This window comes from Etheostoma spectabile, unplaced genomic scaffold, assembly GCF_008692095.1.
Source record: "Etheostoma spectabile isolate EspeVRDwgs_2016 unplaced genomic scaffold, UIUC_Espe_1.0 scaffold00018970, whole genome shotgun sequence".
Taxonomy (NCBI): Eukaryota; Metazoa; Chordata; class Actinopteri; order Perciformes; family Percidae; genus Etheostoma; species Etheostoma spectabile.
In genome coordinates, this window is record NW_022604597.1 from 97,871 (window position 1) to 124,102 (window position 26,232).

Consider the following 26,232-nt stretch of genomic DNA (forward strand, 5'->3'; position numbering starts at 1 on the left):
GTTTGTTGCACAATATATTGTTACTGTGAATTATATCAATCAACTACTTGTCCCAGCAATAAAATAATTTACAACAATGGAATGCATACGTTGTAAATCATTTTTCAAGTTCAAGCAAACACAGAAGTTATACACCCGGTTTAGATTTCCTTTTACATCATTCATATTCTCCTTGTGTCTTTTTCAAAGTAGAGAAATTAAGAAATATACTGTAGCTAACATGATTTATCAGACGTTTGCGCTGTTGATCGTGAGACCTATTGTAACAGTTTACAATGCAGCAATACTGAACTATTTTTCCTGAATAACGTAAAAATTAACCTTAATATAATCAAATGATTATATGATTACGAAATGTTACAATTTCAATAGAATTCAATCACCAGACCAACAGAGTATATCTACTGTACTTCCGTACTGTGATTCCCATAATGCATTTCGACGTGACGAAACAATCTCAAACTCTATATTAAAGAAGAATTCCGGTCGATTTCAACATGCAGCTCTTTTTTTTTTTTTTTTTTTTTTAATTTGTAGTGCTGTCTGTAGTGAGTCAAATGAAAACAATTGGTGCTGTCTACACCGAGTTATCCTCCAGCTAGATTTGCACCCAACCGGCTAAACAGGGCAAGTTTTAAACATGTTTGTAGCCTCTAAACATACTCAAAATGTCATTACCAGTGCCTAGCCACGTGCGGTTATTCCTTCCCAGTGAACACAGTGAATTTGACTGCAGTTTTGATCAAAAAAGATTCACTGGATTACACAAAGGTTTGGCTGAGAGTAGAAGAGTGACTGACAACAAACTGCTGCTGGCTGCCTGGATCTGTGGGCGTTTCTCAATCTGTGTTCTTCTATGGACTTGTGTCCTTGTGTTCTTGTGAAACGTCATGTTTGGTGGCCTAAGTACTGACCCAATACACAAGTTAGCATTTCGCCAAGAACAGTTAAAATCCCCGGATGTGATATCGACACGCCCATTTTACTGAGGATGCATCGGATGGTAACTTGTGTGAACTTGGCCGGGCCGGCATCCCAGCATTCAATTCGGGTGTAAAGCGCGTATGGTTTACGGTACACAGATTTTCACAATTTACGTATATTATTAAATCAATAAATTCATTTTTAAGATGTTTTAAGGCGAGAAATCAGCTGTGTAGATATTGAATATAGGCAGTTCAACGAAAATTGATGGTGAATTAAAAAAGCCTTCAGAGTTGGAAAGCTCCGCAAACCCCGGCGGGCGAGCTTGCTATGCCAGCCGGGAATGACTCTCGCGAGCCGGTCAGTCAGTCAGCTCACAGACCCCTCCGGCCCCACATTTAGACAGACCACTCTGGCTCCACATCTAGACAGACCACTGCAGCAACCACAATGGAAGAGGAAAGCCAGGTCCACAATTGTAAGATATTTAAAACAATTTTTAGCGCTGTTGTTATAGGATATATATACATATCCCCTCCCCTCCTCCATCCTGGCTCTCCTCACTCGCAGGCTCTTCTTCTGCTTCTCGGTAATACCGACGGCAGTGGCTAACTTTACCCAGTCCATCTATAATTGTAATACCAATTTTAACGTTTCTTTTGTGCTTTCAATTAAAAGAGAATCCCGAACAATGTTACAAGTTTTTTTTATAAAGTCGTTATTTATAAAGTTATTGGCCCGTGACACTTAATAGCACTTTAAATGAAAACGTAACAAAACAACAAAGGCGGTGTGAAGGGTGACCGTCCATGCTTTATTATGAATAGACACATCAAAGCTGACTATAAAGTGGCAAGCGCCCTCTTTGTTGGGGGTGTTGTGCAATAACAGAAAGAACGCTTCGTCTCAAAACTATCAACAGTGTTTTGTTTGCTTCTGAACTTGCGAGTTCATTCTTCCAGGTACAGCTAGCAAGTACGGTCTCCCCAAGAACACAAGTCCGTTCTTAGCTTACTTGGTATTGAGAAACGCCCCCGGAGAAAGCCACACCTGCCCCCACACTCACAGAACACCAAAAAAGGAAACACAAAAAAAGGAAACGCAAAAGCCTGAGTCACAGAGAGGCCGTGACATAGAGCCCATGATGGTGCAGCAGGTTTACCCATTTTATCCTCTGAACTTAAGGAATGACAACAATTTTTCTGCAACACAACCATGGAAAGAATCAGAAGTTTCCACACTTGCAGTCCATCTGAAGCGAAAGTAGGGGTTGAGGTTAAGGCTGAATCCCATTTCTCCATCTTACCCTTACCCCTTGGTTTCAAGGGCCAAGGGCTAGGGGTGAAAACATACTCCTACGAAATGGGACACCACTTGGTTACATCACCATACAGTATTGATCACCAACTTCCAAGATGCAGTTTGCAAGTGTGTTTATATGTCGATTGCATTTGTTTTGACAACAGTGTCATATGCATAGTGTCATATGCATTTATATATTTTATAGTCATTTTATGTCTTGGATAAGATATATTTGTAAAACATTTAGAACAAATCCTTAAAATGTTTCACTTAATTGATACGTTTTCTAAAGCTTCAGGTTTAACACTCAATCGCAATAAATGTGAATTAATGGCCATTCACGAATGCAACCTCATAAATGCTTTCAATATTTCCATCAAAACTTCTGTGAAATATCTTGGAATTCATACAAACAAGGACGCTAAAGCAAATCCTTAAATATACAGAACAAAATTCATGAGTGCAAACCTTAGCTGGACATGTGGTTACAAAGGGACCTAACGGTCTTTAGAAGAACATATTTAACTAAGATTGAATCCCTAGCAAGATGCATTTATCCCGCAAATTCAATGGCCATGCCTGATAAATTCATTAAAACTGTTAATCAATTGAATTTTAATTTCATTTGGAAGAATTGGGTCCATTAAATTAAAAAATCTGAAACCGTCAAAGATTACAAAGATCGCGGTTTAACGGCTATTGATTTTGAATGCTTAAATGCTATGTTAAAATTAAAATGGCTAATGTCTTTCCTGTTGAACAAAAACTGTATATAGTACTATCTCACAGAGGTTTGTTCTAAAAAATGGATGGTGTAGAGTTTGTCCTTAAATGTGATTTTCAGATTGAAAAATTGCCAATCAAACTATCTTCATTTCACAAACAGGTACTATTATGCTGGGGATTCATGTACACACACAGTTTCACTCACACACATCAAACTCAAAATATACAGATATGTGCTATGTAACCGCAGATCTCGCTACTGCATTGGATGGAAACAAATATCTGGTCAATAACCCATTTAATTAAAGACCAGGGATGCTGGCTAACTTATGACAGCTTCTGCTTGAAATACAACATAGTTTGCGCACATGCTCAATTTGACAAAGTAATTAAAGCGATCCCTCTTTCAACTAAAGGGTTAGTCAAAAACATAGATTTACAATCGGTTATAGATAGATAGATAGATAGATAGATAGAAAACTTTATTGTCATTACACATTTACAAGTACAAGGCAACGAAATACCGTTCGGAGCATGCCTCCGGGCCGCTGCTAATACAAGCGCCGCCACACGCACTCCTTGAAAACAATATATGCAGACAGCAACATGGTAATACAAACATCACAACGTAATGCACAAGACAACACACAGTTCATGTGGACACATGAAGGAATTTTTTGAAGTGGCATTGAGAGGGAGCGAGAAACACAGAATCGAGGCAGACATATGGATGTGGGGCGGGATGGGGGAGGGAGTGTGTGGTGTGTGTGTGAGATAGTGAGTTGTGTGTGCAATGTGCGCGTCAAACTGTCTGTGTTGTTAAAAGCTCAGTTCATCGGCGTGACCTTGAAGAGATAACCAGAGCACAGGACGAGATAGAATGGCCAGCTGCTGGTTGTTTTCCTGCTCGGGTGAAGGGTGGCGGGGAAGGGGGGGGGGGTAGTTGATCAGTTGCAGTCCAATTTAGGGTGACTCGGTAGAATTTATCCGAATCAATGTCCATCACTCAATTGTCACCGACCTCAGCGTCATGCGAGCATCCATATCACGTAGTGATTTTTGCAGTCCATCTACCTTTTCTGCCAGACCGGTGGTCCCACGAAGCAACTCCACCGACTGGGCCCTGTTGGTTTCAATCCCCTTCTGCGCTTCCACGGTCCGGTCTGAGATGTTACGAGACAGTTCACAGGACTGGTCAGCCCTCAGATGTAAAACCTTCATCCTCTCAACCACTCCATGCAGGCACTCTTTAAGTTCCCCAGACAGCTGGTGGGTGAATTTGCTGGCGGCTGTCTTACCAATTTTACGGTAGGTCAGCGAGACCCCAAGGCCGACGGTCAGGAGCCCCATCAACAGTAGTACAATTATCCAAATATCTTCAACGTCCTCCACAGTGAGAACGTCCAGGCAGACCACCTGCCAACCGTGAATAGGAATCACGAGCGTAGCCTGCAGGGAATGTTCCACTTGGACATTGTGGCTCCCCCGGAGAAGCATGTTTAGGTGAAAAAATCTTGTCAATAGCGCTGAGTGACCAGTTAATCAATTCCATTTCGAATGTTTCAGGAAAACAGCAGGCAGGGGACAAAGAGAAAAGAGAAAAAGTTCCACAAGACAGGGTAGACAGACTGGGAAGGAGCCAAGCTAAGATAAGAGGGGAGAGGAGGAAAAACACGTCTGCTCTCGCCAGAAGCAGGAAGAACACTTCATTTCAATGGTCATGATTTTCTTGCTGAGGGAAATTCAAACAAATTAATTTGTATTCATCAAAATAGTATACTCTTCCCAATACGATCAAACAGAAACTACATACTCCAGCTGTTCTCTGAATCAGACAATAATTTAGAACCAACTATGTCAAGTACTCTGTAAGTCCCAAGACAAAAGATGTCCATTTTAAAATCATGAGCATAATAACTGTAACTTCTGTGAAAGTGAAATTGAAACTACTGATCACCTGTTTTGCCATTGTATGTACAGCAAAGGAATGAGGAATGGCTCTCAAACAATATTCAACTACTCACTCCTCTCAAAAGAGAAAATGTTGTGTTTGGTGTTACTATGAAGGACAGTAAGACTAACTTGATTTTGAACAATATGATAATGATGGCAAAGTTTTTCATCCATACCTCCAAATAGAGGAAAACAAAACCCCTTTTGTCTGTTTTTAAGTGGGACCTTGAAGCCAATCATCTTTGAGCTTTGAAACTAATGAAAGAGAAACCTGCAAGGTCTCTTCCATGCTTATAAGGAGTTTAAGGTGTTTGAGGACCCCCTGGCAACTACAAAAGAAGTCATACTCACTATTATTACAATTGAATTATTTATTTTCAGTATTTTCTCTTTTTTCTGTATAAAATAATAATAATAATAATAATAATAATAATAATAATAATAAAATAATATGTAAAAAATGAAGGCAAATCTTTGCCTTCATTTTCAAGTCATGCTTTCCATCCTTTGTGACTTGAGAAATTGTGAAATTGAGAGATGTTATCGTCATGTTTTCTATGCCTTTACATTGTAAATACATTTTCTCAATAAAAAAAACAAAAGCAAACAAACAGACAACTTTCATGTAGACTAGGCCTACTTCAAAATAAAAGCACTTCTTGAAACGGTTCGCAGTAAAACTAAATTACTGTTAAATAAGGTTGTGTAACTTTTCACAAATCAGATGTAAATTAAGTACTGTAAATGGCTGACCATTTCCTTTAGAGTGTTTTAAACAAACTAATTACAACAATGCCATACACAACTGTAAGGTACTTTTAATTGAACGTTTTCATTGTCGTACTTGCCTATTGTACTTATCTATTTTTATAGCTGTAGTTACTTTGCTTATTCATATTAATTATACAAAATATTATGAATAATCTATGATGTATTAAAGTCGTTAAAGAGGAGACTTTATTGATCCATTGATGAAATTCACAAGCTAGATGCCAAGTCAAACTTCTGCTGTTATTTTGGTAAAAGTAACTCAAAAGTAATGCAAAAGTAGTGTAACGCATTACAATTCAGATTATATTGTATGACAAATTACTCTCAAATGACAGTAACTATAATGTATTATATTTTGGAAGTAACTTGCCCAACACTGTCCCTCGGATGTATTAATAGAACACATAGTGATTACAGCAATTAGCTATATCCATTATTACAGCTACAGGATCGGGCCACCGTCATATGAGCGTGCAGAGTGCAGGGCGACATGGGCAGGCGCAGTCCCACGGTCTGCTCGCGTTCATTATGCGCGTTCATCATGCTTAGTTTAATAACTCTGGATTCGGCTACTAGTGAATTTAAAATTGTTAAAAACGTGACGTTAAACACGGACCCGCTTTGGCATGCAAAGTCTATGTGAAAAGTCATGGGGTGCAGTTCCATCCTTTTCTGCTAAACCCATAGTGGTTTAAGACATGGCGCTCTTCCTAGGTGCTTGGAAGTGACAGCATACTAAACTGTTTGTCAATATTAATATTTTTTCCCCACCACTGACAACCACTTACAGTTCTTCTTTGAATGTTGCTGTGGAAACGAGTGAATTTCTTCCGCTGCTTCCTCCTTCAGGGAGGAGCTAGGTGGTGCTGTAGCTCCCCTTATAATAGCCAAAGCACCCCCGAGAAATGTCTGGAATTTTTTATATTTATATTTTAATGTGGTGTTTGAATAGTCTTTTTCATGTTGTTAAAAATTGGAATCAAATGATAATTAAAAATATATATTTTAGTCTAAAATAACAAACATGTGATCTTCTTTGGCCAATGGGCGCAGAGCCCGGTGAACCTTTGACCTTAACACAGGACAGCTTGTTTTTGATAGCGAGTTTGAAATTAAGCAAAGTAAAATACACCAAAATGGATCGTTTTTTGCTCCCTAAACGTTCACGTTCTGAGTTACAAGCTGAAGAGAACCGAGATTGTGAAGGTGGAGACACAATGTTCGTCGTCACAGAGCCCCAGGACCAGGACCAGGACCAAGAAGATTCTGGGGATGAAGACGAAGGAGAATCGCTAGCGGCGGTTTCCTTTGAGGATGCTAATGCTAACGTTACGCTTTGTGCTGCCGGTGATATTAGCAACCATCCTCTAGAGCAGTGATTCCCAAAGTGGGGGTCGGGACCCCCAGGGGGGTCGCGAGCCAGAGAGGGGGGGTCGCGAGTTGATTTCCAGAAATAAAATAAAAATTTAAAAATGATTAGAAATAGCATGTTAGCCATGATTTTAACACAAGATAAAACTAGTGGCTAAATTTAAAATAAAACCAAGCAACTAAATAAAAAGGGAACAGCTGTTTTGATTTTCTTTCTTTCCGAGTAACACAGAACGTTTAGAGAACGTTAGGGAACGTTAGTTTTTGGTTCTCTAAAGGTTAGTTCGAACCAAACCAAAACCTAACGTTTAGGGAACGTTCCCTCCTGGTTATAACGTTCTCTAAACGTTAAGAGAACCAACCAACGGTAACGTTCCCCTGCGGTTGCGCCCTACCTTCACACAACGTTCCCGTTTGGTTGTTTTTGGTTGTTTTTGGTTGTTCTGAGTTGGAAGTAGCATGGTTTGCTGGCACTTGATTTAAATTCACTCAAAAATGATTCGACTTACAAAATGTAAGTAAGATAAACAGCATAGCATTTATTTTTATTTAATTTTAATTCAATTTAGCTTAAAACAGTACTTTTGTGCTTGACTTCGTTTTTTTTAACTGTTTTAGTGAATACTAAAACAAGAATCTATCAATAGAACGATTATCACAACTAAGATAATTCACTTCTTTATTCAGTTTGTAAACTGAACCGTTACAGCCCCCCACCAGTAGGGGGCCGCTGCTCTGAGCAGACCGATTCCTCCGTTAGAAGAAGAAGAAAAAGCTACGGGACGGACCACGCTGCATAACGCTCACGGAGAGGTAAGCGAAAAATACTTTACAGTTTAATTATGTTGTGGTTGTAATGGGAGGGTTCGGGTTTAACATTAAACTCTTTCCCTCGTATGGCTTTGTTATATTCTGGTTGTAGTCAGGTTGACCAAACATAAAAGTTTGTCTGAAGTAAACAACTAACTTCAGTAGAAGTTTTCTACTTCGTCCGCCATTTTGCTATGCTAGTCATGCAGTGAGCTGCTCCAAATCTTTTCTTTTCAGTAAACTCTTTGTGCACAAACCATTTTCTCAATGCTGAGTTCATGTGTTAAGCCCCAGGTGAGACTTGGAGTAAAGTCTCATGCTGTGTCGAGCCTTCTTAGTGTTTTAAAAATGTTGATTTGGATGCTATCCTAGAAGGCCACTAGCTCTCCCATTCAAAAGGCGAGGCCAGAGTTGGGCTTTAGATGGATTGCTTATATCTTTCCCTTTGTTTGCTGCTGTGCACGACGTGTCTGCTTTGTCGCATTGTATGTGTTGTGTCATCGTGTTAATATGCTTGCGTTTATGTTACAAATAAGATTTTTTTTCGGTCCTTTTTTAATTAGTTGTAGTGTACAGTACATAAGTAGAGCCAGTACAATCAAAGTTCTTTTTAGGCAGGTCGACCTGCGGCCATCTTGTAACGTATTTTAGGCAGTTATCAGCAAGCTAAGTGAAGAATACAGCAAGGGATGTAATATGTGTCGGCTACACAGCTGCAGTACTGGCTTTACTGATTGTCTGAACGTAACAGCATAAGTTCATCTTTTACAATGCATGTGCAGGAAACCTACCATAAATGAACTGACCAATATTCATATGTACTTCTTTTTATTTATTTTTTTTTTTAGATGAGTCAACACCACACAGAAAACCAACCGGTCGCCCAGAGCTGGAGCCTGCCACTTCAGCTTGGGACCCAGTTGACGGTATAATGGCTTTGAATTTTTCCAGTTAAATACAATTTCATAACAAGGAACTTGAGAGAAACTAACTCTTTTGTTGTGCTTAACAGCAGCACATCATCACAAAAATAGGGCGGTGGCTCAGCCATGGAGACGGAAATGAGAGGTAAGAAGACTCACTTAAGTTGTTCACATATAAGTAGTTAATGTATAACAGCATTCGTTTTTTCATAGCCATGAGGACACCCGTTACCCGCATGGCACAGTGGAGGGAGACATTTGAGGAGAAGATGGATGAGCTCCCTGTCACCTCCCTCTGCTCCAATCACAGTGTGCCATCTGCCCAACAGCAGCTGGGCCAAATATCCAGTTAAAAGAAATATGGCTGTGTACAGGTAACCTATTGCTGCTATATTATATGTAAATAAATTTTCTTTTCTTTTTTTGCGCTACTGGATTACAAATGTTCTCTTAACATAGACTCCTACGCCAAAGCTGTGGACCGGTGTCGGCGGCTGAGGGACACGTCCAGCAACGAGACAGAAGATGAAGCAAGTGTCCAAAAAAGGCAGCGCCGACGCCCAAGGAGGTTCATGACAGATTCTTCAAGCAATGGTAAGACCTTAATTATAGACTACATTTTTTCACATATTTCAAATCACATATTTTGCAATCAGTACAAATTATATGGTCTCTGTATTACAGATGAATCTGTTGCACGACCAGATAACCTGTCCAGGACGGAGCGTGCATCTGGAAGATGGATGTTTGTCTCTTCCTGTCTGTTTTCAGCTCAGCAGATAACACTTCTTCCACCACCTGCATGTAAGTTTTTTTTTTTTTTTTTTTTTTACATATATATTGTATAATATAATAGAATAGGTTCATATTTTGTAATGCCATGTGCAGGCAACCTATAAACTTAATCTTTTTTAATAATCATATATAATTTATTTTTATATGTATCAACGCCATGCAGGAAACCAGCTGGTTGCCCAGAGCAGGATGAGTCTGTGGTGACCCTACCACGGACTGCAACTTCATCTTGGGACCCAGTTGAAGGTACGGTTGCTTTGATTTTTGCGTTTGCAATGAAGTGCAGTTTAATGGCAAGGATCACTAGAGTAACATAACGTTTTTGTTTTTTAAACAGAGGAGGTGGCTCAGACATGGAGATCAAAATGAGAGGTAAGACTCAAGGGGTGTGTGTGTGTGTGTGTGTGTGTGTGTGTGTGTGTGTGTGTGTGTGTGTGTGTGTGTGTGTGTGTGTTGTGTGTGTGTGTGTGTGTGTGTGTGTGGAGGAACAATATGGAAATTAAGTGGCCATAGTTCTGCCCTAAGACGAACACTATATAATTGCATACAATTTAATATCTTAACTGAATTGACTTCTCTTACAAAATGAGATTGTACAAGCTCTGCACTATATGTATAATTAGTTACTATGTTTTACAGCAACTTTTCCTGTCGACCCTCGGTTGTACTGGAGGTGATGCCATCCGCCACATGCTGCTGAGACAGTACAGCTTGCGGGGAAGAAAGACAAAGAAAGCCTTCCAGGACCTGGCTGTATGCAGGGTTATAACAGGCAGGTGTTATTTTATTGTTCACATTAGTATTATGCTTAGCTTGGCTGACAAGAGGTTTTAATTTGACTTATAACTTTGCTTCATTTGGACTTCTACTCTAGCGGCCTGCCAGAAAAACTTCCCTGTGCTGACTGCTGCAGAAGCGGAGGATCTGATTGGGCAAGTTCTGAAGTTTGCCCCACACAGACGGTAAATTGAAGTTCTTCTGCGTTATGTTCATAATAAAGTTCATCAAAAAATTATTTTGTCAATGTGTTCATTCTTAGTATTACATGTCTAACTTTTGTTTATTTCTTTATAGGCCAGCTGAGAAGGACTGAGTCGTGGAACCATGGAGCCCCTTTTTAATTTTTTATTAATATATATTATATATTTTTTGTGACTTATTTTGCACACACTTTACAAATATCTTTATGCATCTTGCACTACATCCTTATCTTTTTTGTATTTTTTTCAGTTGTTTGAATATTAAAGTTTTGAAATGCCATCAAGTTTGCCTGTTCATTCATTCCTACTAATATAACTTTTGTGTTCCTAGTCTAATCTTTTCTTAACGTTCTGGGAACGTTTGTTTATGGTTACAGCGAACGTTCCCCTAACGTTAAGAGACCGTTCCGTAACGTTCGCTGAGTGTTGCAACGCTAATAGAACGTTCCCCTAACGTTCGCTAAAGGTTGCAACGTTTAGGGAACGTTCCCCTAACGTTAAGAGACCGTTCCGTAACGTTCGCTGAGTGTTGCAATGCTAATGGAACGTTCCCCTAACGTTCGCTAAAGGTTGCAACGTTTAGGGAACGTTCCCCTAACGTTCGCTAAAGGTTGCAACGTTAAGGGAACGTTCCCCTGACGTTCTCTAAAGGTTGTAACTTTTAGAGAACGTTAGGCGAACGTTCCGAGAACGTTCCCTGTAACCAAAAACGAACGTTCCCGGAACGTTAAGAAAACCTTCCAATTAACCAGCAGACAACCAAACTACAACCAAAACAAACCTTCAGGGAACGTTCCCACAACCAAAACGAGAAACGAGGAACCAAAAATTGTTAGCTACCGCAATGTTTATAGTGGTTGGGGGGGGGGGGGGTCGCGAGTCACGAGTCACTTGCACCGTTACTTTGGGGTCGCGGGCTGAAAGTTTTGGGAACCCCTGCTCTAGAGCAGTGGTTCTCAACCGGTGGGGTGCGCCCCCCTGGGGGGGCGCGGACTCTCTCCCGGGGGGGGCGCGAGTAGACTACAGGATGGGAGGGGAAAAAAACTGAGCTAAAAATCTAGCAACTTTTAATGGTGTTTTTGGAGACTTTTGTAGTGTTTGTAGACTCGAAAGCACGAATCACTCTGCAGTTAGGCCTACTGTGCTCAACCACGGGAGCTGCCGTGAGCCCCTCTCCCGTCCAAAAGCACTCACAGTCAGCAGTAGCCTTGCGCAGCAGGCACAGCCTGCAGTCAGAGCAGAGAGAAGACACACACCCCTCCGCGCATGCGCACTTCAATCCTGTATTCTTTAACATGTCCGTTAAAAGGCACAACTCTGCCGTGCCTTTGTACGTAAATGTGTTATGCCAGTAATCGTCTCCGTTAGATATCAAACATGAACCAATTAAAATCGAGATATTCCTGGCCCTTTGCGTAGCTGACGTCATTACACCAGCTACGTTGTAAACGCAATCCCCGTGAAATTCAAAGTCAAAATGACAGCAGCGGAGTCCGCCGATATCATAGCGGTGAGGAACTTCTCTAAACTCGATTTTAATTCAAAAAAAGAACTAATAGCAAGATGGAGGTCTACGCCAGCCTTAGATGGACTACTGCAGCAAAAGGGACAAATACTCGTCGCATCGTTTCAAACTGACTGGTTTGGAAGAAGAGATGTGGCTATGTGGCCGTGCTAACAGTCAGCGGCTGGACCACTACGGGGTCCTGGATCTGAACAGTCAGTGGCGGGACCTCTACGGGGTCCTGGATCTGAACAACCGGCCCGCAGCTTTAACCAAGCAGGAAAAGCCGTCAGCTCATATAATACAGGTGTAACACCAAATTCTGTGACCACCGTATCTTGTGACTGTAGGGGTTTAGAAATGTTGTTGTATATACATACTTGAGATATAGACTGTATTTGAGTGACTAGTGTCTAATTGTAAATCTAAATAAAGAAACTAAGATATATGTTTCTGTGTGTGTGCGTGTTTATTCTGTTGGCCCCAAATAAACACCACAGAGCAGACTTAATCATGAGGATGCGGGTGGTATAAATAATAATAAAACTACGTCGGCAGCATGAGGCTGTTAACTAATCTACAAGAGCTGTGGGAGAAAATTATCAATAACCAAGTAATAATTTGATTGTGAACTCATTGTGAATTTTCCCCATACATAAACTCATATATATTTGAACATTTCAAAATTAACCTGTCACAACAACCAAACCATTTCAGGTGGCTTGTCTTATCTTCATATGTATAGACAAGAAACAATAATCACTCTGGTCAGCATCTGGTTTTGGGCCCAAGGGGTCACATATTTGACAGCTGTTATCAGAATATGTGACCCTACTGTAACCTGTCAGAAATCACCTGTAACTACAGCCAAACCATTTCAGGTGGCTTGTCTTATCTTCATATGTATAGACAAGAAACAATAATCACTCTGGTCAGCATCTGGTTTTGGGCCCAAGGGGTCACATATTTTGACAGCTGTTATCAGAATATGTGACCCTACTGTAACCTGTCAGAAATCACCTGTAACTACAGCCAAACCATTCTAGGTGACTTGTTTTATTTTATCAAGTAAAGCAAAAACATTTTTTCAAACAAAGTAAAACAAATTTACAATTCGAACACTACAGCGCAATATATAAAAAGAAATAAGAAATAAAAAGTATTTTAAAGTTTTGGCCCAAATATTGTAATTAGAAAAAAAAAGATATAATGGATAGACATTTTAAACATCTTTCTAACTTTGAACTTTACCATTTAGTGTTTTTAAAAACAGATTAAATTAAACAATTTAAAGTCCAAAAAACTTTGAGGAATAAATAATACAAAATAATAAATGTAATGAAAAACATAGGCTGTTAATGCTGATTCAGCATCCACACCCAACTAACATTACAGATAAAGGGAGTGTAGGGACAGCTCAAAATTGGCACACTGCACAGCTGTATGATTTCTTGGGGGAAGGCCTTGTAACACACACCACATGGTACCACCGGTCACATTCGTCACACTGGATCTGTAACAACAAAGGTCATAACATTACATCAACATTTTCACTGGGTTTAAAATTTGAGATGCAGTGCAACATATAATAATGATGTATGTTATTTAGCGTGCTATAAGAAATTCATGTCATGTAAAAGTGCAAACAGCTTTTTTACCCAATTAGTTGATAGTGGTTTTCTCTGTTTCTTCCTCGCTGTCTTTCCTTGCTCCTCCACAGTGTTCTTCTCCCCACAATGGTGGCACAGTTCACCGAGGTCATCTTTTCATCATTGAAAACAATAAAACTTCTTTATTATTGCATCAATGTCTTAATTGTTGTTTTTACACAGAAATAAAGTTTAGCTTTACTGTGTCTCCTTTAACCAATCATTTCACGGCCCTAGTTTCAGTTTATCAATTCACATAGAAATGCACTGCATGTTAATAATATTACTCAACACAAAATGGTTCCTTCTACGTCAGTGACTAAGGGTAGTGCTTACATGAACATAACATTAAACTTTAAAGCAATGTGTTTTATGATTATAGAACAGGGAATAAAACAAAAGTACCAGTCTCGTTTAGCAGTGTCATGGCCACGTCTCTCCGGTACTTGTTCACTGCTGAGGTTTCATTTGAGATTTTTAGGGACTCCTCTGCCAGTAATGTCTCTGCATACTATTATGAAATGAGTTTAAATGATTTATTTGTCAGTGCATAGTACATCAGTAACATATAAACCACCAAACTGTTGATATGAGAGAAGCAAAAACCTTCTAATTTCTTGAAATATTTTACAGGTATCAATTAAAGTATTTTACATGTTATTAATTACAGGTATTATTAAAAGTATACATAGAATGATAGACACAAACATAAACTTACTTTAAGGACAAATATTCCACATGAGGTGATATCCTTTTGCAGACTGTGTGGAACTGTGTCGGCTGTCCACCTGGATACCTGGCAGCCTCGTTTTCTGACAAAGGTAGGAAGGTATACAAAAAGTAAAATATGACAATGACATATTTTCAATTTTTTTTTTTTTTAAAGCAACACTTGTGTTACATTTTCAGCATTTACCTTGTAGACTTCAAACACTGTTTAAGTTTAAAGGAATCATTCCCCATGGGATCCACCACAAGGCTCCTTTTCTCAGAGGGAAAGATCGCCTATAGAATAGGATATTTAGTCACCTATTTAGTCACAACTGTTGTTGGAAACATTATAGCTCTCAACAAAGGTCAGCAATACACATGGTGAGGGACTTGATCTTACTGCCAATATCCAGTGACCGGGCTCATGGACGGCACCCAAAATGACGTAGTAATTTTTTGGATCACACTAAAAAAGACCATAAACATTTACAATATCACTTAAGTAAAATCATTAAAATCCAAACCATTTAAAAAAACTAAAGAAAATTTACAACCTCTACTGCGCTTACCTTCAATCTTGAGCCCTTTCCCTCCCATATACGAGTCATTTCAAATGAGTCGATTTGAAGTGCCTTTTTGTCCCGTATTTTGTTTTTTGTTTTTGACTGTGTGGGCCATGTATGCATTGATCACCTAAGAGACAGGTAAATAATGAGTTTAGAAAGGTAAATTACAAGTGTATGTTAAACTCAAGTGCTCAAATGATTCCTTAAATTTAAATATACAGCTCACCTCACTCTCGAGTTCTTTATTGGGAGCTGTCCTGGCAATGTCCCAGTAAAAAAGTTTATAGGGACCCATTCTTGATAGTAGGACATGTGCATTTTTGCCTTCCCAGGCGTCTTTCAGCCCTTTAAATGACATATATAACAAAATAAAAAGCTGTTAAAGTATATTAAGCGTATCTGTTTTTGAATTTGAAAATAAAATGTAATCTTATACTTTACAATGTTCACTAAAACACTGATTAATAAATGGAAATGGTTACATTTATTTTCAATAGATGTAGGCCTACTTCAGAGCTTCTACATCTAAGTTACATACACTTTTCTTGAAAGGAGGTCACACCAGAAGATGCTTTCCCAGATGGAGCTGGAGAAACATCTGAAGCCAGAGAGAGACCTGCTGCTTGAGGGGGTTCTGGAGTCGGTGTGGGGCTGTCTGCTTGAGCGGGTTGTGGATCTGGAGAGGGGCCTGCAGCTACTGAGGGGCCTGTAACCAGTGAGGGGCCGTCTGCTTGAGGGGGTTCTGGAGTCGGTGTGGGGCTGTCTGCTTGAGCGGGTTGTGGATCTGGAGAGGGGCCTGCAGCTACTGAGGGTCCTGTAACCAGTGAGGGGCCGTCTGCTTGAGGGGGTTCTGGAGTCGGTGTGGGGCTGTCTGCTTGAGCGGGTTGTGGATCTGGAGAGGGGCCTGCAGCTACTGAGGGTCCTGTAACCAGTGAGGGGCCGTCTGCTTGAGGGGGTTCTGGAGTCGGTGTGTGGCTGTCTGCTTGAGCGGGTTGTGGATCTGGAGAGGGGCCTGCAGCTACTGAGGGTCCTGTAACCAGTGAGGGGCCGTCTGCTTGAGGGGGTTCTGGAGTCGGTGTGGGGCTGTCTGCTTGAGCGGGTTGTGGATCTGGAGAGGGGCCTACAGCTACTGAGGGGCCATGTAGCCAGTGAGGGGCCTGCAGCTTTGGGTGGAGGGGAGGTAAAACTGAGTGGTTGTAATGGAGGGATCTGTTGATGCCTTCTCAATTTGTGAGGTATTCTTGGGGTCTCCTCATGGTGGTGCTTCAAGTGATCAATGCTGACCTTGTGAATGGACTGACCCTTTGAATCCACGAGATCAACACTTTTCCCTTCTATTTTGGTGACTGTAAAGGGACCAAAATAATCTGGATCCAGCTTTCCCCCTTTCCGCTGTTCACTGTGGACATTCCTCCTCCACACCGAATCCCCCACCTGAAGGCTTTGCTGTTCCTTTTTTGAAAGCCTTCCCCTCGTTCTGGCATGCAGTTTGTCAACGTTTTTATCAACAATGTTCATTATTTTTTCATGACGCTCAATGTCAATGGCCACCTCTTCGTTGGTGTAGTCATCCTCAAAGGATCCATCAAACTATGGAAACATGTTATTGATTACATATATGTATAAATATATATATACATATATATATTGTATATATATATACAAAGCATTACTATCAAATATTTACACAAAATTAGGAGACACAAATGTGTATATTTTTTTACCTGATAATGTTCGGGGACCTCGGATGGGTATCGTGCTTCTCTCCCAAACATGAGGTAATATGGCGAGAACTGTGTTGTGAGCTGTTTCTTTGTGCGCAGCCCAAACATGACTGCGTCCAAATATTGGTCCCAGGTATTTGGCTTGTCCTCCACCAGTTTTGCAAGAGCTCTAAAAAATTAAGTAATGCGAATGCTTATATACATACATACATACATACATACATGCATATATATATATATATATACATCCAGCACAGTCTGTGTGTGTTGTGTGTATATATGTATATGTATATATATATATATATATATATATATATTTTTTTTTTTTTTTTTTCACCTCTGTATGGTGCCATTTAGCCTCTCTACCAGTGCATTGGTCAGAGGGTGGTAAGGGGCACAGAGGCTTCTCTTAATGCCAAGCACTTTGCAGACCTCAGTGTTGATCTACAAAAGTCATGTGAAAACACATATTTATGTGTTAATGGACTAACATCCATGTGTATAATTTACATTAAACTGTCTGCATAGCAATTGACATTATAAAATACAATTAACAATTTCTGTAGTAAAAATAAAAATACTTACAGTATTGACAAACTCTTTGCCTTGATCAGTTAGAATCCGTTTTGGCACTTCAAACTGATAGACAAATTTAAGGATGCACTTGGTAACCTCTGCAGCTGACTTCGATTTTATGGCATATGCCTGTGCCCATCTGGTGCAATAGTCAATAATAACACAGATGTACTCATTTTCCTGCTCAGATTTGACCAACTTTCCAACTAGGTCCATCCCAATTAATTCGAATGGAACCTTGCTCTGCCAAAACAGAAATTAATAGAAGATTAGATTACATTCGATAATACTTTATTCATCACACAGCGGGGAAACTCCCTTGTTACAGCAGCATTTTCTACAATAAAAGCAAAACAAACAAACAAGTAAACACACAAACGAACAGGCAAACAACAGACAATGAGCAGAGGTACACTGAATGTAAGGGGTGTCAAATAAAGGTATTGTAAAGTGCGGTTGCCAAGAAGAATGTTTAGACATTAACAATGTCACATTTGTAAATTAAATAAATGAACTGTAACTGCAGATTGAAGGAGCATGTGTGTAACATATTAATAAGCCTGCAAATTGAATAAAAGCCTAATATAATGACAGCTTATAGGCTTTATTTGGATTTTTACCTTGATTCGTGTGTAGTCCGTCTCAAGCTTTATATCTTTTTTATTTTTCTGGCATACTGTGCACTGTGATACCTGTAAAACATGTATTATACGTTTAGAGCTGATTAAACTGCATATCATTTATTGTCATTGACAGTGACAGTGTACAAAGAAAGGGGCCATCCATGGATCACGCCACTGGTTTTTGAGGAGGTTGTGACACCGTGACAGTCATGTCGGTTAATTAAGATAATAGATTAAACACTGCACTAACCTAGAATTGTTTATATAAAACTTGACGCCCAGACTCTCACAATACGCCCCAACTTTCAAGGCAACTCTTTTCAGTCGCGTGATTTGTGGATGGCCAAAAATATGAATAAAGGACCTACCCATTTCTCTATGTCTGTAGACATGCCAGGCCAGTAGTACCGCTGAGAAATTGCATCACTGGTTTTCAGCTGTCCAAGATGTGCACCGATGTTGCTGTAGTGAAACTCCTTGAACAGCGCATCAGCCTCTGCTGCACTGCACACAACTTTGCATTTTCCCTCTTTAAGGGATCCCTTGTTTCTAATATAGTATAGAGCATCATCTGTAGAATATTATCAAAATTTTATCATATTCATGAGAATTTCTTTTTTCTAAACAGATAGAGGCTTAATTTGTAGCCTACCGCAATACCAAGCCTTAGCCTATAGGCTAGCAATGTATTCACCAATATCAAAATTACCTTAGTAAGCTAACGATACTTCACAAAATTTCAATTGTGTACTTTAGGCACGTTACTATAAATGAATAGATAGCTATAAATAGGCCTATATGTATTTTTGTGTGCAGGGTATTCCCTAATTAGCCAGCTACATTTATTGCGATGCTAATTAGCTTACCAATCATGCAGAAATTAGAGGCTCGCCTCTTCAGAATGTAACGCTCATGTTTATCGGCATCTTTAGGATATTCCCCCTCAAGAAGATACTTCTTCAGATCTATAAACATGTTATGATCCATCATGGACAAATATGACTAACAGATTAAGCCAACGTAATTATGCGGACTACCTATAATAATAAGGAGCAAATGAATGCCCTTTACATGTGACCTGTCCAGAACATGTGACACCACAGGTCACATAAGCTACATCAAATGATTGTGTTGACCGTTTTTGGCTATACATGGGAATATACGACAAGTCACCTGAAATGGTTTGGCTGTAGTTACAGGTGATTTCTGACAGGTTACAGTAGGGTCACATATTCTGATAACAGCTGTCAAAATATGTGACCCCTTGGGCCCAAAACCAGATGCTGACCAGAGTGATTATTGTTTCTTGTCTATACATATCGTCACCTTCCTAAAATAATCGCCTAAGTCATTTTTTTTGAAAAAAAGTATTTTCTTGCCTAAATCATCTCCTCATGGTGCTGGCCACCTCTGGTAAAATTTCCTACATTCTCAGTTGAACAGGTCATGTGATTCTACGCCTTTAGTATAACTGCATAAGTCAAAATATGTTCAGTATTGGTTCAGTTTTTTGTGTTTTCTGAAAAACGTGAAAAAATGACTTAGGCGATTATTTTAGGAAGGTGACGATATGAAGATAAGACAAGCCACCTGAAATGGTTTGGCTGTAGTTACAGGTGATTTCTGACAGGTTACAGTAGGGTCACATATTCTGATAACAGCTGTCAAAATATGTGACCCCTTGGGCCCAAAACCAGATGCTGACCAGAGTGATTATTGTTCCTTGTCTATACATATGAAGATAAGACAAGCCACCTGAAATGGTTTGGCTGTAGTTACAGGTGATTTCTGACAGGTTACAGTAGGGTCACATATTCTGATAACAGCTGTCAAAATATGTGACCCCTTGGGCCCAAAACCAGATGCTGACCAGAGTGATTATTGTTTCTTGTCTATACATATGAAGATAAGACAAGCCACCTGAAATGGTTTGGTTGTTGTGACAGGTTAATTTTGAAATGTTCAAATATATATGAGTTTATGTATGGGGAAAATTCACAATGAGTTCACAATCAAATTATTACTTGGTTATTGATAATTTTCTCCCACAGCTCTTGTAGATTAGTTAACAGCCTCATGCTGCCGACGTAGTTTTATTATTATTTATACCACCCGCATCCTCATGATTAAGTCTGCTCTGTGGTGTTTATTTGGGGCCAACAGAATAAACACGCACACACACAGAAACATATATCTTAGTTTCTTTATTTAGATTTACAATTAGACACTAGTCACTCAAATACAGCCTATATCTCAAGTATGTATATACAACAACATTTCTAAACTCTCGGCGCTGAACCTTCATTATAAACAGCCTGCAGTTTACGCTGATAGCGTAACAGAGCCGTGACGAAGTCGTCTGTTTGAGTAAGATCAACCTGCACAGTGGCAACAGCGCCCCCTACAGTCACAAGATACGGTGGTCACAGAATTTGGTGTTACACCGTAAACACGAGTTTTACAACGCTGTGATTGACGTCTTCACGAGAAAGCGTCGGATGGATTTTATGTACAAATCTACCGATTGGTGAGTCAAACTATTTTAAAACAATTCAAAACATTCGCAACGTACTTAAAGAGGATTATCGATCTTTTGCGTGGGTTCGAGATCCGTTTGTGTGCACAGCAAACAAACTATCAATTGATATGCAGGAACAGCTTATTGAGCTGAAGAGTGACAGTCGACTGAAGGAACTCTTTAGCTCCTGCCCTCTTTCGTCCTTCTGGGCATCATTGATGCAGGAATACGCTGAACTCTGTGACGTCGCCTTGAAGATTCTCCTCCTTTCGCGTCAACATATTTGTGTGAGGCAGGATTCTCAAAATGACTGCACTCAAAATTAAATACCGGGCACCCAGATAGCTCAGTGGGTAGAGCGGGTACCCATGTACAGAGGCTTACTCCTCGACGCAGCGGACCTGGGTTCGAATCCGGCCTGTGGCCCCTTTGCTGCATGTCACTCCCCCCTTTAACACATCACTGTCACTCTATCTAATAAAGGGATAAAACCCCAAAAATATAACTTAACAACTAAATACCGTAATCGTGCACACATCGAGGATGATTTGAGGCTATGTTTATCAAACATTGAGCCAAGAATTGAGGATCTTTGCAAGGCAAAGCAGGCTCAGGTCTCACATTAATATCACCAACCTGCAAGCTTCTTTAAAAAATGCAGATGATGCCTACTATTAGACCTAGTGATAATAACAATAATAAAGCATAAAGATCCTGTGCCAATTCCCAATTATAGCAATAGCCTAGTAATAATAATAGGCCTACTGATGATAATAATAATAATAATAATAACAATAATAACAACAATAAAGCATGTAACAATAGCCTAGTAATGATGATAGGCCTAATACTACTCATAATAATACTAATAATAATACTACTACTAATAATAATAATATCTGCAAGCTCACATTAGAAGTCTGGTACTACTGCCAATTATCAAAATAGCCTAGTAATGATAATAGGCATACCTACCGCTACTGATGATGATAATATTAATAAAAATAATGCGGGCCTAAAAATAGTCTATCTATCTATCTATCTATCTATCGTTCGTGGTGTGTGGGGCGTAGGTCACTAGGGCCCCAACTACAATGAACCAGCTTTGGGGGGGCCCAGCTTGCAAAAGGTTGAGAACCCCTGCTCTAGAGGGCCCAAGAAGGCCAGTCCTTCAAACACACCCCGGACGGCAATTTGGGAATCAGCAGAGACGTTTTAACAAAAGTTGGATGGAGTGTTCAGCGTGGCGAAAGATGCAGCATTTTGTTTTGCGTGTAGGCATTTTGAGAAACGAGGGCACGGATATCATTTAGAGCCAACATTTACCAGCAACGGATTTAACAACTGGTGGAAAGCATCTGCATCTCTGAAGAGCCATCATGAAAGTATAGGGCACGAATTTGCAATGCAAGGATGGAGTGAGTTCAAACAAAAAGAGACAAGCGGATCTAAAATAGCAAACATGCTTGATAAGGGACATTCTGCGTTAGTTATGGAGAACAGAAAATACATGAAAGCTGTGGTGGAGAGCCTGCGCTTCACAGCCTGCCAGGGGATCGCACAGCGAGGCCACAGAGAGGGTGAGGAGTCCCACAACTTGGGAAACTTTCGTGAGTTGCTGCATGTCATTGCTAAGTTTAATCCAGCAGTGGACAAGAAGTTAGATACTAACCCATACTACAAGCCGACCCAGTCAAGAGTCTTGACTGCGACAACATCATTGATGCCTTCGCACTCAATCCCCAGCTAACAATTTTTGGTTCCCAGAACGTTCTGGGAACGTTCGTTTTTGGTTGTGGGAACGTTCCCTGAAGGTTTGTTTTGGTTGTAGTTTGGTTGTCTGCTGGTTAATTGGAAGGTTTTCTTAACGTTCCGGGAACGTTCGTTTTTGGTTATCGCGAACGTTCTCGGAACGTTCTCCTAACGTTCTCTAAAAGTTACAACCTTTAGAGAACGTTAGGCGAACGTTCCGAAAACGTTGCAACCTTTAGCGAACGTTAGGGGAACGTTCCCTTAACGTTGCAACCTTTAGCGAACGTTAGGGAACGTTCCCTTAGCGTTGCAACCCTCAGCGAACGTTACGGAACGGTCTCTTAACGTTAGGGGAACGTTCGCTGTAACCAAAAAACGAACGTTCCCAGAACGTTAAGAAAACCTTCCAATAAACCAGCAGACAACCAAACTACAACCAAAACAAACCTTCAGGAACGTTCCCAAACGTTAAGAAAAGCTTATTCCCCTAACCTTTAAACAACACCCATACTCTATGTGTGTATGTATGTACTGTAAATACACACGTACATACATACAAAAGTTATATTAGTAGGAAGGAATGAACAGGCAACTTGATGGCATTTCAAACTTTAATATTCAAACAACTGAAAAAGAAACAAAAATAAGGATGTAGTGTAAATGTAGTGCAAGATGCATAAAGATGGGTTTGTAAAGTGTGTGCAAAATAAGTCACTAAAACAATATATTAATAAAAAGTTAAAAAGGGGCTCCATGGCTCAGTCCTTCTCAGCTGGCCTATAAAGAATAAACAAAAGTTAGACATGTAATACTAAGAATGAACACAACACATTTTTTTTGATGAACTTTCTTATGAACATAATGCAGAAGAACTTAAATTTACCGTCTGTGTGGGGCAAACTTCAGAACTTGCCCAATCAAATCCTCCGCTTCTGCAGCAGTCAGCGCAGGGAAGTTTTTCTGGCAGGCCGCTAGAGTAGAAGTCAAATGAAGCAAAGTTATAGGTCAAATTAAAACCTCTTGTCAGCCAAGCTAAGCTAATACTAATGTGAAGAATAAAATAAACCTGCCTGTTATAACCTGCATACAGCCAGGTCCTGGAAGGCTTTCTTGTCTTTCTTCCCGCAGGCTGTACTGTATCAGCAGCATGCGGCGGACGGCATCACCTCCAGTACAACCACCGAAGGTTGACCGGAAAAATTGCTGTAAAACATATAGTAACAGATTATGCATACAGTGTAGAGCTTGTACAATCTCATTTTGTAAGAGAAGTCAGTTCAGTTAAGATATTAGATTTTATGCAATTATATAGTGTTTGTCTTAGGGCAGAACTATGGCCACTTAATTTCCATATTGTTCCTCCTCTCCATACACACATACATACATCCATACATACATACAAACACGGAGCAACCTGAGTCTTACCTCTCATTTGATCTCCATGTCTGAGCCACCTCCCTCTGTGTGAGTTCTTCTGTTTAAAAACAACAAAAATGTTGTTTACTCTAGTGATCCTTGCCATTAAATTGTACTTCTTTGCAAATACAAAATCAAAGCAACTGTACCTTCAACTGTGTCCCAAGATGAAGTGGCAGTCCGTGGTAGGGTCACTAAAGACTCATCCTGCTCTGGGCAACCAGCTGGTTTCCTGCATGGCGTTGATACATATAAAAATAAATTATATGATTTTTTTATAAGATGAAGTTGATAGGTTGCCTGCACATGCCATTACAAATATGAACCTATTCTTTATATCAGACCAAATATATATTAAACAACTTACATGCAGGTGGTGGAGGAAGTGTATCTGCTGAGCTGAAAAAAGACAGGAGAGACAAAATTAGAACAATCCCATGATATGCACCATGTTGACTGTCATTGGTTCCATGTTAAGAAATATGACTGTTTTATATAAATGCATACATAAATTTTAACTTCCAGACAGGGCTTCCAGACGCACGCTCCGTCCTGGACAGTTTATCTGGTCGTGCAACAGATTCATCTGTATACAGAGACCATATACGTGTACCCATTGCAAAATGTGATTTGAAATATGTGAAAAAATGTAGTCTATAATAAAGGTCTTACCATCACTTGAAGAATCTGTCATGAACCTCCTTGGGCGTCGGCGCTGCCTTTTTGGACACTTGCTTCATCTTCTGTCTGGATGCTGGTGTCCCTCAGCCGCCGACACCGGTCCACAGCTTTGGCGTAGGAATCTATGTTAAGGAGAACATTTGTGATCCAGTAGTGCAAAAAGAAGAAGAAAGAAAAGCAGTTCCATACAGAGAAAATTTTATTTACAATAGTATAGCAGCAATAGGTACCTGTACACAGCCTATTTTTTTAACTGGATATTTGGCCCAGCTGCTGTTGGGCAAATGGCACGCTGTGATTTGGAGCAGAGCGAGGTGACATGGAGCTCCTGTAGAGCATGAGCAGATAATCCATCTTCTCCTCAAATGTCTCCATCGGATTCATCTGAAATAACAGATCATACAATTTGTACTGATTGCAAAAAATATTTAAAATGTATACAGTCAGTGTAAACATTGAACGTGACAAGATTTCTGCATTGTACCCCAGATACTTTGTAATGGGGAGACACAGCATCCACAGAAATGCATAGTGTAAAGCCAGTACTGCAGCTGTGTACAACATTACGTCCCTTGCTGTAGCCTTCATCAGCTTGACGATAACTGGCTAAAGTGCGTTGCAAGATGGCTGCCTATCTACCTGGACTAAGGATTTTGATTATTTTGGCTTTATTATGTACTGTACTACACTAATAAAAAAAGACCGAAAACGATATCTTATTTGTAACATAAACAAAAGCATTTTAACATGATTACACAAAACTTACAATGCAACAAAGCAGAACGTCGTGCACAGCAGCAAAACACAAGGGAAAGATTTAAGAATCCATTTAAAGCCCAACTCTGGCCTCGCCCTTTTGAATGGGAGTGCTACTACGGGCCCTTCTATGATAGCATCAAAATCACATTTTTAAAACACTAAGAAGGCTCGACACAACATGAAACTTTACTCCAAGTCTCACCTGGGGGCTCAAACCTAACTCAGCATTGAGAACATGTTTGTGCACAATAGTTTACTAAACAGAAAAGACTTGGAGCAGCTCACTGCATGACTAGCATAGCACAAGCGGACGACGTTGAAAAACTAACTAAGTTAGTTGTTACTTCAGCCAAACTTTTATTTTTGGTCAACCTAACAAGAACGGAATATAAAAAACCCATACGAGGAAAGAGTTTAATGTTAAACCACAAACCCTCCCATTACAACAACAACACATCATTAAACTGCAAGTATTTCGCTTACCTCTCAGTGAGCGGGCCGCGTGGTCCGTCCTGTGGCTTTCTCTTCTTCTAACGGGGGAATCGGTCTGCTCAGAGCAGCGGCCCCCTACTGGTTGTGGGGTTGTAACGGTTAGGTTTCAAACTGAATAAAGAAGTGAATTATCTTAGTTGTGAAAATCGTCCCATTGATAGATTCCTCTTTTAGTTGTTCACGAAGACAGTTAAAAAACCGAAGTCAAGCACAAAAGTACTATTTTAAGCTAAATTGATATCCGCCTTAAAATAAATGTTATGCTTTCTTAAATTTTATAAGTCAAATCATTTTTGAGTGAAAAATCAAGTGACAAACCATGCTACTTCTAATTTCGAACAACCAAAAACAACCAAAAGGGAACGTTGTTTGAAGGTACGGCGCAACCGCAGGGAACGTTACCGTTGGTGGTCTCTTAACGTTTAGAGAACGTTATAACCAGGAGGGAACGTTCCCTAAACGTTAGCTTTTGGTTTGGTTCGAACGAACCTTTAGAGAACCAAAAACTACCGTCCCTAACGTTCCCTAAACGTTCTGTGTTAGTGGGGTCACACAGCAACAGACGTAGTTTTGTTGTGAAGACGTCTGGTAAGAAAGTGATTTTGCCCTCTGTTCGCGATTAACAAATTTACTTATTTGGGGTTGAGCAAAATCTTGGCTCCTAATATTACATCTATGATTCTATAACAGTAGGAACACTGCTGAT

General features: G+C 39.9%; 1 long non-coding RNA gene across 1 annotated transcript; it reads left to right on the forward strand.

Annotated features, from left to right (window-relative positions):
• Positions 1 to 7,822: 7,822 nt before the first annotated feature.
• Positions 7,823 to 9,551, forward strand: LOC116683399 (uncharacterized). Its single transcript, XR_004330550.1, has 5 exons — positions 7,823 to 7,860; positions 8,706 to 8,783; positions 8,870 to 8,925; positions 8,994 to 9,154; positions 9,240 to 9,551. It is a non-coding gene; the product is annotated as an uncharacterized LOC116683399 (long non-coding RNA).
• Positions 9,552 to 26,232: the final 16,681 nt, after the last annotated feature.